The 11123-nt window shown below is 45.1% G+C and overlaps 1 non-coding gene across 1 annotated transcript; it reads right to left on the bottom strand.

Moving 5' to 3' along the window:
* Window positions 1-10333: 10333 nt before the first annotated feature.
* trnai-aau (transfer RNA isoleucine (anticodon AAU)) lies at window positions 10334-10407 on the bottom strand. The gene has a single exon. It is a non-coding gene; the product is annotated as a tRNA-Ile (tRNA).
* Window positions 10408-11123: the final 716 nt, after the last annotated feature.

Genomic DNA, 11123 nt, shown 5'->3' with positions numbered 1-11123 from the left:
TGCAGGAGGGTTTTCTGACACAGTATGTAGACAGGCCAACCAGGGGCGATGCCGCATTGGATTTGGTACTGGGTAATGAACCCAGCCAGGTGTTAGATTTAGAGGTAGGTGAGCACTTTGGTGATAATGATCACAATTCGGTTAGGTTTACCTTAGCAATGGGCAGGGACAGGTATACACCACAGGGCAAGAATTATAGCTGGGGGAAAGGAAATTATGATGCGATTAGGCAAGATTTAGGATGCGTAGGATGAGGAAGGAAACTGCAGAGGATGGGCACAATCGAAATGTGGAGCTTATTCAAGGAGCAGCTACTGCGTGTCCTTGATAAGTATGTACCTGTCAGGCAGGGAGGAAGTTGTCGAGCGAGGGAGCCGTGGTTTACTAAAGAAGTTGAAGCACTTGTCAAGCGGAAGAAGAAGGTTTATGTTAGGATGAGACGTGAAGGCTCAGTTCGGGCGCTTGAGAGCTGCAAGCTAGCCAGGAAGGATCTAAAGGGAGAGCTAAGAAGAGCGAGGAGAGGACACGAGAAGTCATTGGCGAATAGGATCAGGGAATACCCGAAGGCTTTCTATAGGTATATCAGGAATAAAAGAATGACTAGAGTTAGATTAGGGCCAATCAAGGATAGTAGTGGGAAGTTGTGTGTGGAATCAGAGGAGATAGGGGAAGCGTTAAATGAATATTTTTCGTCAGTATTTACAGTAGAGAAAGAAAATGTTGTCGAGGAGAATACTGAGATACAGACTATTAGGCTAGATGGGATTGAGGTTCACAAGGAGGAGGTGTTAGCAATTTTGGAAAGTGTGAAAATAGATAAGTCCCCTGGGCCAGATGGGATTTATCCTAGGATTCTCTGGGAAGCCAGGGAGGAGATTGCAGAGCCTTTGTCCTTGATCTTTATGTCGTCATTGTCAACAGGAATAGTGCCGGAAGACTGGAGGATAGCAAACGTTGTCCCCTTGTTCAAGAAGGGGAGTAGAGACAGCCCTGGTAATTATAGACCTGTGAGCCTTACTTCGATTGTGGGTAAAATGTTGGAAAAGGTTATAAGAGATAGGATTTATAATCATCTTGAAAAGAATAAGTTCATTAGCGATAGTCAGCACGGTTTTGTGAAGGGTAGGTCGTGCCTCACAAACCTTATTGAGTTTTTTGAGAAGGTAACCAAACAGGTGGATGAGGGTAAAGCCGTGGATGTGGTGTATATGGATTTCAGTAAGGCGTTTGATAAGGTTCTCCACGGTAGGTTATTGCAGAAAAAAACGGAAGTATGGGATTGAAGGTGATTTAGTGCTTTGGATCAGAAATTGGCTAGCTGAAAGAAGACAGAGGGTGGTGGTTGATGGTAAATGTCCATCCTGGAGTTTAGTTACTAGTGGTGTACCGCAAGGATCTGTTTTGGGGCCACTGCTGTTTGTCATTTTTATAAATGACCTGGATGAGGGTGTAGAAGGGTGGGTTAGTAAATTTGCGGATGACACGAAGGTCGGTGGAGTTGTGGATAGTGCCGAAGGATGTTGTAGGTTACAGAGGGACATAGATAGGCTGCGGAGCTGGACTGAGAGATGGCAAATGGAGTTTAATGCGGAAAAGTGTGAGGTGATTCACTTTGGAAGGAGTAACAGGAATGCAGAGTACTGGGCTAATGGGAAGATTCTTGGTAGTGTAGATGAGCAGAGAGATCTTGGTGTCCAGGTACATAAATCCCTGAAAGTTGCCACCCAGGTTAATAGGGCTGTTAAGAAGGCATATGGTGTGTTAGCTTTTATTAGTAGGGGGATCGAGTTTCGGAGCCACGAGGTTATGCTGCAGCTACACAAAACTCTGGTGCGGCCACACTTGCAGTATTGCGTGCAGTTCTGGTCACCGCATTATAGGAAGGATGTGGAAGCTTTGGAAAGGGTGCAGAGGAGATTAACTAAGATGTTGCCTGGTATGGAGGGAAGGTCTTACGAGGAAAGGCTGAGGGACATGAGGTTGTTTTCGTTAGAGAGGAGGAGGAGAGGTGACTTAATAGAGACATATAAGATAATCAGAGGGTTAGATAGGGTGGATAGTGAGAGTCTTTTTCCTCGGATGGTGATGGCAAACACGAGGGGACATAGCTTTAAGTTGAGGGGTGATAGATATAGGACAGATGTCAGAGTTAGTTTCTTTACTCAGAGAGTAGTAGGGGCGAAGAACGCCCTGCCTGAAACAGTAGTGGACTCGCCAAATTTAAGGGCATTTAAGTGGTTATTGGATAGACATATGGATGAAAATGGAATAGTGCAGGTCAGATGGTTTCACAGGTCGGCGCAACATCGAGGGCCGAAGGGCCTGTCCTGCGCTGTAATGTTCTATGTTCTATTGTACAAGACACTAGCCTCAGCTAAAGTACTGCTTCCCGTTCTGGGTGCCACACTTTAGGAAAGATGTGAAGGCATTGGAGAGATTATGGAAAAGATTCATGAGAATGGTTCCAGGGATGAGGAACTTCAGTTATGTAGATAGATTGGAGAAGTGAGGACTGTTTTCCTTGGAGAAAAGAAGGCTAAGAGGAGATTTCATAGTGGTATTCAAAATGATGAGGGGTGTGGACAGAGTGGATAGGGAAAAACTGTTCCCACTTGTGAAAGGATAGAGAACGAGAAGGCACAGATTTAAATTAATTGCTAAAGAAGCAAAAGCGACATGGGGTAAAACTTTTTCACACAGCGAGTGGTTAAAGTATGAACTGCCTGAGAATGTGATGGAGGCAGGTTCAATTGAAGCATTCAAATGGGAATTAGACTGTTATCTGAAAAGGAAGAATGTGCAGGATTATGGGGAGAGGACGGGGAAGTGACATGAGGTGAATCGCTCATTTGGAGATTCAGTGCAGACACGATGGGCCAAATGGCCTCCTTCTGTGCAGTAACAATTCTGTGATTCTGTGATTCCAATATTCAAGTCATTTCTATATATGGTGGTCCTGACACTGACCCTTGTGGACATCACTGTTCACCATCTTCCATTCTGAAAAACAACCAAATACCACAACTCGCTTTTCTTGATATTTCATCCATTTTTTAACCCAAGCAGATACTGACCCTCCTATTCCAGGAGCCACAGTTTTGTTACCCAGCCTTTTATGTGGTAGTTTGTCAAACGCTTTCTTAAAATCCATATAGACAACATCCATTGCTTTCCCTTCATCAACCTTTTCTGTTACTTCATCAAAAAAATCAGTTATATTAGTGAAGAAGTGGAAAGGTGCTGAACCTCTCAGTTTTCGGTCTACCCAAACCAAGTTCAAGGCCTGAATAATGAACCGATTGCCTCATTAGTTCTGTGAATTATACAATGATTTAATAGACAAAGTTTTGAAACATTCCTGCCCATAAATCTTGAAAACAGAGAGTGTGTGGATCTCCTGACTCAGAATGTTTAATGGATACAGTCCTCAGATCCGACAAGGAACCCCTGAACATCCACAGTAAAGACAGTGTGGATGAGGAAATGTAGGAGCCGGGATCTGAAACTCAGGGACGGCCGAGCTCTCCTGTCATTGAACTTGTGTGTCTGCTCTGCTCGCCGCACTTCCGGCTCTACTTTGTTTCCAATGAAAAGATGAAAAGGGCCGTTCGGTTTTCCTCTCACTGACAGCGTGTTTCACTCGGGTTAATATAACCCGGGACTTTTGCTGCTGAAATGAATTCTGCAAGGTCCCAGCAAACACACCGGCTCCCTCCTTTCTCCCCTCTTTCTCCCGGATTGTTTTACCAGGAGGGGCACAATAATAACAAACCCCCTGCAGGGAATGACGACAAATTGAGCATCTAAATGGGGCAAGTGGGCAGCTTTCTGGGTTCTAGGTTCCCCCTACCCCGCCCCTCCCTCCCTCCAGTCCAAGCCCCTCTTCACTTTCTTTGGGACTTTGATGAGGGTGAAATGGGGAAAGTTCCCATTGATGTTTGAATGCTGAATTGCTGCAGGGATCTGCGAACGCGTGATGCAGCCCCGCCCCCAGTGGGACGTCACAATGAGGAGTGGGGCGCATGCGCAGCCTTTCCCAACCCAGTCTGTGAAGCCATTCACTCAATCAGGGGAAGATGCTTTAAATCAGCTGCAAATGGAGACTTCCTGGGCCCGGGGGAAGGGAACAAAGAGCACCTGCTTCCAGCAGCCACTGCTTTGGGAGCGTGTCCGCAGATGTGCTCAGAGATTAGCATTGAGTGGTGGGAAGTTGAGGGGGAGTCGGGGAGTGTTTGTAACAGACTTTTTTTTTATTTCCAAAATATACTTTATTCATAAAAATCTGTACAAATTACATTGCCAAACAGTTTCCAAACAGCACCAAAAAATACAAACATTGCAAGGGAGGTCAGTTTCCTTCAATACTGTCATAAGTTTCTTCCCAACCCTTCCGTTTCACAATTGTCATGTCAATTACAGTTTTACATTTACAGCAATTGAGAATATTAACGATACAGTTCGAGGGGTTTCCCATGGATCCAGCCCCTCAGTCCAGCTTGGTGGGGGAACCTTACACTGTGGTCTTTCCCCATTGAGCCTTTGCTGCGGCTGCCCCAAGCTTTAGTGCGTCCCTCAGCACGTAGTCCTGGACCTTGGAATGTGCCAGTCTGCAAGATTCGGTCGTGGACAACTCTTTGCGCTGGAAGACCAGCAGGTTTCGGGCAGACCAAAGGGCGTCTTTCACCGAATTGATAGTCCTCCAGCAGCAGTTGATGTTTGTCTCGGTGTGCGTCCCTGGGAACAGCCCATAGAGCACAGACTCCTGTGTGACAGAGCTGCTTGGGATGAACCTTGACAAAAACCACTGCATCTCTTTCCACACCTGCTTTGCAAAGGCACATTCCAGGAGGAGGTGGCTGATTGTCTCTTCCCCACCACAGCCAACGCGGGGGCACTGTGCGAAGGGGGCAAGACTTCGGGTGTGCATGAAGGATCTGACGGGGAGGGCCCTTCTCACCACCAGCCAAGCTACGTCTTGGTGCTTGTTTGAAAGTTCTGGTGATGAGGCATTCCGCCAAATGACTTTGACGGTCTGCTCGGGGAACCATCCGACAGGATACACCGTTTCCTTTTCCCGTAGGGCCTTGAGGACATTCCGTGCAGACCACTGCCTGATGGACCGGTGGTCAAAGGTGTTTGCCCGCAGAAACTGCTCCACGAAGGATAGGTGGTACGGCACCGCCCAACTGCATGGAGCGTTCCGCGGCAATGTGACCAGGCCCATCCTTCGCAACACCGGGGAAAGATAGAACCTCAGCACGTAGTGAAACTTGGAGTTTGTGTACTGGGGGTCTACACAGAGCTTGATGCAGCCGCACACGAAGGTGGTCATCAGGATGAGGGCCACGTTGGGTACATTTTTCCCGCCCTTGTCCAGAGATTTGAACATCGTGTCCCTCCAGACGCGGTCCATTTTAGATCCCCAGACGAAGCGGAAAATGGCTCGGGTGACTGCCACGGCGCAGGAGTGGGGTATGGGCCAGACCTGCGCCACGTAGAGCAACAACGTGAGCGCCTCGCACCTGATGACCAGGTTCTTACCCACAATGGAGAGAGATCGCTGCCCCCACATGCCCAACGTTTGTCGTACCTTGGCTACTCGCTCCTCCCATGTTTTGGTGCACGCCCCAGCCCTTCCGAACCATATCTGTTTGTAACAGACACTGTGGAGCTGGAGCTGCTCCCGGAACATGGAGTGAGCCGGGGACATGGGGAAGGGAGAGTTCATTCTCGGACAGTGTCTGTACAGGCTCAGGGAGACACAATGGGAAGAAATCACTATTGAAAATCACTGACAATTTTACCACCCAAAGGAGAGGGAATTTTCCTGCTTTAGTTCCAGTCTCTCACTGTTTGTTGGATCGTGAACAGTGGGGGAAAAATAGCCGCACAACAACGATGTGGACAGTTTGACAAAGAGCATTTATTGCAGACACCAGGTGAGAAGTGTGAAAGGCACATTTTAAATAGTGGCTGTTTGTTTTCCGTTGAAATAGAAATGCGACTGTGTAAAGGTCACTGCTCTGTCGGACAGTCCCAGTCATTGAGCAGTGCAGGGCTTGTGTTGTTTCTGAATGACACAAACTTGTTGTAAATCCACTGCAAACACCTGGTAAACAGAAGCTGAATGCTGCAGTACTGCAGTGGAGTCAGACACTGACACTGTTTGTGATCCTGGTTTTCATTTTGTGATTGTTCATAATGATTATTATTGGGACGATTACATTGATCGCTTTTGTATCTTCTATCTCACCAGTTCTTTCATTCCTGCTGGAAAATACACGAAGGAACCTGAATGGATGTGGTGATTCTTGGACACAAAGAAAAGTGCAGCGAGCTCATTCCAACACACAGTCGGTACAGGATCACTCCCAAAGCACAGAGATACTGCCAGCTCATCAGTTCCACTGGAACAAACAAAAGAAGTAGTCACACAGACACTGATCCCAAAGTCAAGAGACACATTTTCAATCCAACAGTCAAACAACAGCAGGAGAGACAGAAGTTGTTTCTATTTCACTCCAATTCAGTACAGCTGACAGGTTGATCCATCAATCACAGTCCAAAAACAAACTCATCATCGGATCTAAATAAACTCTGTCACCATGGTTACATTTTAAATATAAAATCTGAAATAGAACAGACAAAATTTACAGAATTGAAAGGTACAGAATGAATGCAAGGAGGCTTTAAGGGGATTTGGACAGGTTCAATGAATGGGCAAGAACATGGCAGATGGAATATAATGTGAATAAGTGTGAAGTTCTCCACTTTGGTGGAATAAATAGAAAGACAGAGTATTTCTTAAATGGTGAGAGGCTGGGAAGTGTCGATGTCCAAAGGCACCTGGGTGTCCTTGTTCATGAGACACTGAAAGCTAGTATGCAGGTGCAGCAATCAATTAGGAAGGCAAATGGTATGTTGGCTTCATTGAAAGAGTATTTGAGTACATGAGTAAAGATGTATGAAGTCTAGATGAGACTGCACCTGGAGTATTCTGTACAATTTTGGTTTCCTTATCTAAGGAAGGATAGACTTGTCATAGAGGGAGTGCAACAGAGATTCACCGGTCTCATCCCCTAGGATGGTGGGATTGTCTTATGATGAGAGACTGCAGAAACTGGGCCTAAATTCTCTAGAGTTTTGAAGAATGAGAGGTGATCTCATTGAAACAGACAAAGTTCTTACAGGGTGTCACAGGGTAGATATGGATAGGATGATTCCTCTGTCTAGTGAGTCTAGAACAAGGGGACACAGTCTCAGAATAAGGGCAGGCCATTTGAGACTGAGATGAGCAGGAATTTCTTTACTCAGAGGGTGGGAACTCTGTGGAATTCTTTATCCCAGAGGGCTGTGGAAGATCAATCATTGAACATATTCAATACAGAAATCGATAGATTTCTAAATACTAACAAGATCAAGTGATATGGAGATAGCAGGGAAAAATGGCGTAGAGGTAGATGATCAGTCACGATCTGTTTGAATGTTGGAGCAGGCTCGATGGGCTGAATGGCCTAATGCCCCTATTTCCTATGATCCTATGAATCCCAATAATGTACATCAGACGTTAGACCAAGTTATGCATTACATACCAGTTCAAAAATCCCACAGAGATTAAGACTGAAAGATACAGTATCAATTCCATTACTACAAAATGAAGGACTTGGAGCTTGCAGACCAGCCCATGTATAAGATTGAAAGTTATATTTTCATTCACAATCGTTTTCACAGAGCTAAATATTGAATACCAATCCACAACTTGTACAGGACTACCAAATAAAACCTGCAACTGTAAAATACAGTTAATCCATATTTTAAATTAAACACAAGGCAAATAAATATTGATACATTAAGAGAGCAGGAAACAGTGAGAGCAGAATGGAGCAGAAAGAGCCCAGGAGAGGGAGCAAGAGTTCACTCGGAGAGCAGGGAACAGCGAGAGCAGGCGTCAAAAAAGGCAAAGGAATACACAATTAATGGGAGAACACTGAACGGTGTAGAGGAAGTGAGGGACGTTGGAGTGAATGTCCACAGATCCCTGAAGGTAGCAGGACAGGTCAATAAGGTGGTTCAGCAGTTATATGGAATCCTTTCCTTTATTAACTGAGGTATAGAGTATAAGGGTGACCTGGTATCCATGTCAATAAGTCACTGACAGCTAACATGCAGGTGCAGCAAGCAATTAGGAAGGCTAATAGTATGTTAGCCTTTATCGCAAGAGGATTTGAGTACAGGAGTAGTGAATTCTTGCTTCAATTGTATCGAACCCTGGTTAGACTGCACTTGGAGTACTGTGTGCAGCTTTGGTCCCCTTACCTTCGGAAGGATATTATTGCCATAGATGGAGTGCAAAGAAGGTTCATCAGACTTGTTCCTGGGATGGTGGGACTGTCCGATGAAGTGAGATTGGGGAAACTGGGGCTGTATTCTCTAGAGATTTGAAGAATGAGAGGTGATCTCATTGAAACTTACAAAATATTTAAAGGACAGTCAGGGTAGATGCAGCTAAGAAGTTTCCCCTGGTTGGGGAGTCGAGAACCAGGGGACGCAATTTCAAAATAAGGGGCAAGCCACTTAGGACAGAGATGAGGAGAAATGTTATTCCTCAGAGGGTTGTGAATCTTTGGAATTCTGTAACCCAGAGGGCTGTGGAAGCTCAGTTATTGAGTATGTTTAAAGCAGAGATTGATAGATTTCTAAATACAAATGACATAAGGGAATATGAGGAAAGTGTGGGGAAAAGGGCATTGAAGTGGATGATCAGCCATGATCATATTGAATTTTGGGGTAGGCTCGATGGGCAGAATGGTCGACTCCTCCTCCTGTGTTCCTATGTTCCTAACTCCACATTATCGATGAGATACAGCCTCAGGCTGACTTGTCGGGTGTTGCAAACAGATATCACTGCTTCTGATCTTCACCAGAACAGAGAGTGAGATGTAAAATTGATCATCAAACAGACTGTGAGAGAATACAACAGAATAAAACACATGGAAAGACACTGTGGAATAACAAATAGATTTGATTGGAATGTTGAATTTTGATTGGAATGGATAAAACAGCAGAAACAGCAGAATAAATTGGGACAGAAAAGAGAAACTGATGGGAAGAAGGAAGAAAAGAAAGGATGGATCTGTTCACTTTTTTCAGTTTTTTCACTGGTCCATAAAAGCTGGATTAAAAAAAGATGCAAAAAACAGAGAATTTCACCAAAAAGGGAGATTAAATGCTGCCGAAACCTTGGATCGAAGGATGCCCCAACAGATCACCTGTTTAACTGTCACCTCACTGGGGGATTTCAATCAATGAGCAATATTACTCTCTGCTTTTCTTTTGTTAAATGAAACCACTGCTGTCACTTGGAGTTAATATCCCTGTGTTCCAACTCCTGAATAATAAAATTGTGAGTTTCGCGATATTTTCTGGACACATTCCCTGCTGAAAGAACTAAGAACTCTTTTCTAATTTACACAATACTATATACACACTCATCAAGCCTCCTAAACGAGCATCCTTGGTGCTGCTCTCTCTTCTCCCAAACCTCATCTCATGTGACTGTTACATCATCACTCTGATTGTGGGAGGGATTGATCCCACTGTCTTCAGCATTAACCCTTTACAGCCTCATACTGCACTGTCTGTCCAAAAAAATCGGTGGAGGGAACTTGAATTATCAAAACAGCAACAGCTGCCAGTTGAAAATCAACTCAACCCATCAGAGAGAGAGAGAGAGAGAATGTCAGAGAACTTCCTGCATTCAGTCCTGACCCTGTCACACTCAGCAGCTGCTCACCCAGACCCCACTCTCATCAACACTGAACATTTTTACTGAGACCCTTCAAATACTGTTTATAAAAGGCCGCAAAGATCAAAGTTCACACAGTTGTATTAAATACAACAAAGTTTAATATCTTCTCACCGTTTCTCGGTAACCACATGAGACATAGGTTTTCTTATTTGGTTCCTTTGATTTTTCTTGTTCCTGACTGACAAATATTCCAAACCTCAGATGAACCCTCCCACTTGCGTCATGTCCCAGTCTCGGTTAAAAGCAACACATAATGACACAAACACTCTCCTTCAGTGAGATTAATATCAAGCTGTTTTCCAGGTTGAATGTGACTGTGAACAAATTTCTGTCAAAGAAGTTACCTTTGATGTATCAGCACTGAAGTTCTGTACAAGGAGGAACAGCCATTGCAAACTCATATCCTTCACAAAGGCTGTTCTTGTATGTGATTGAAATTCATCATGTATTTTGAATTAAAGCTCACAAGACACAGATGTCAGTGTTGATAATGAAACTTTTCAAGCATGTTGTTACTGTGAAATAAGGCTCTGTTGGGAGTTGAACCCAAGATCTCCTGTTTATTGGACAGGTGCTTTAACCAACTGAGCTACAGAGCCAGATTGCAAATGTGCGTGCAATTGAAATCAGAGGAAGACCTTGCAGATAGTGGGCAGACTTTGGCGAGTCAAGAGCTGAGTTCGTCACGGCAGAGTTCCCAGCCTCTGACTCGCTCTTGTAGTTGTAGCTGTAGTTGTAATTGTAATAGGCAACCGTCCGTCTCGGAAGACGATGGGCTACACCCGGGGTGTACGTCACTTCTGTGTGAAGCATCGTTTGTTGTGGCTGTGGAGGACGACTCGTGAGTGACGATCCCTTCCACAGCTGGTACAGATGAATATCATTGGCCCGAGGTCGACTGATAATTTTTCCTTCCTCTGAGCTCTCTTTCCCACCATCTGGTCATTTCTTTTGTCCTCTGCTTTTCCCATGGTCTTCCTGAATGCCTTTCTCCAGGAATTCCAGTCAGCAGGAAGGACTTCCCATGCATCGACTCCAATCCCAGTCAGCTTGAGATCTCGCTTTGCAGATGTCCTTGCATCACAGACGTGGGTGACCTGTTGGTCTCGTGCTGATAGCAAGCTCACCAAAGAGCATGTCTTTGGCAAAGCGACCGTCATCCATTCAGCACACATGACCCAGTCAACAGAGTCACCGCTGACTCAAGAGGGCAAACATGCTGCAGATCCCTGCACGCTGGTGTACTTCTGCATTCGGCACTCTGTCCTGCCAGGAGATGCCCAATATCCATCTGAGACAGCGGAGGTGGAAGCTG

The sequence above is a fragment of the Heterodontus francisci genome, unplaced genomic scaffold (genome assembly GCF_036365525.1).
Source record: "Heterodontus francisci isolate sHetFra1 unplaced genomic scaffold, sHetFra1.hap1 HAP1_SCAFFOLD_59, whole genome shotgun sequence".
NCBI lineage: Eukaryota > Metazoa > Chordata > Chondrichthyes > Heterodontiformes > Heterodontidae > Heterodontus > Heterodontus francisci.
Note: the sequence above shows the minus strand (reverse complement) of the source record. Positions and strands in the feature narration are given on the sequence as shown.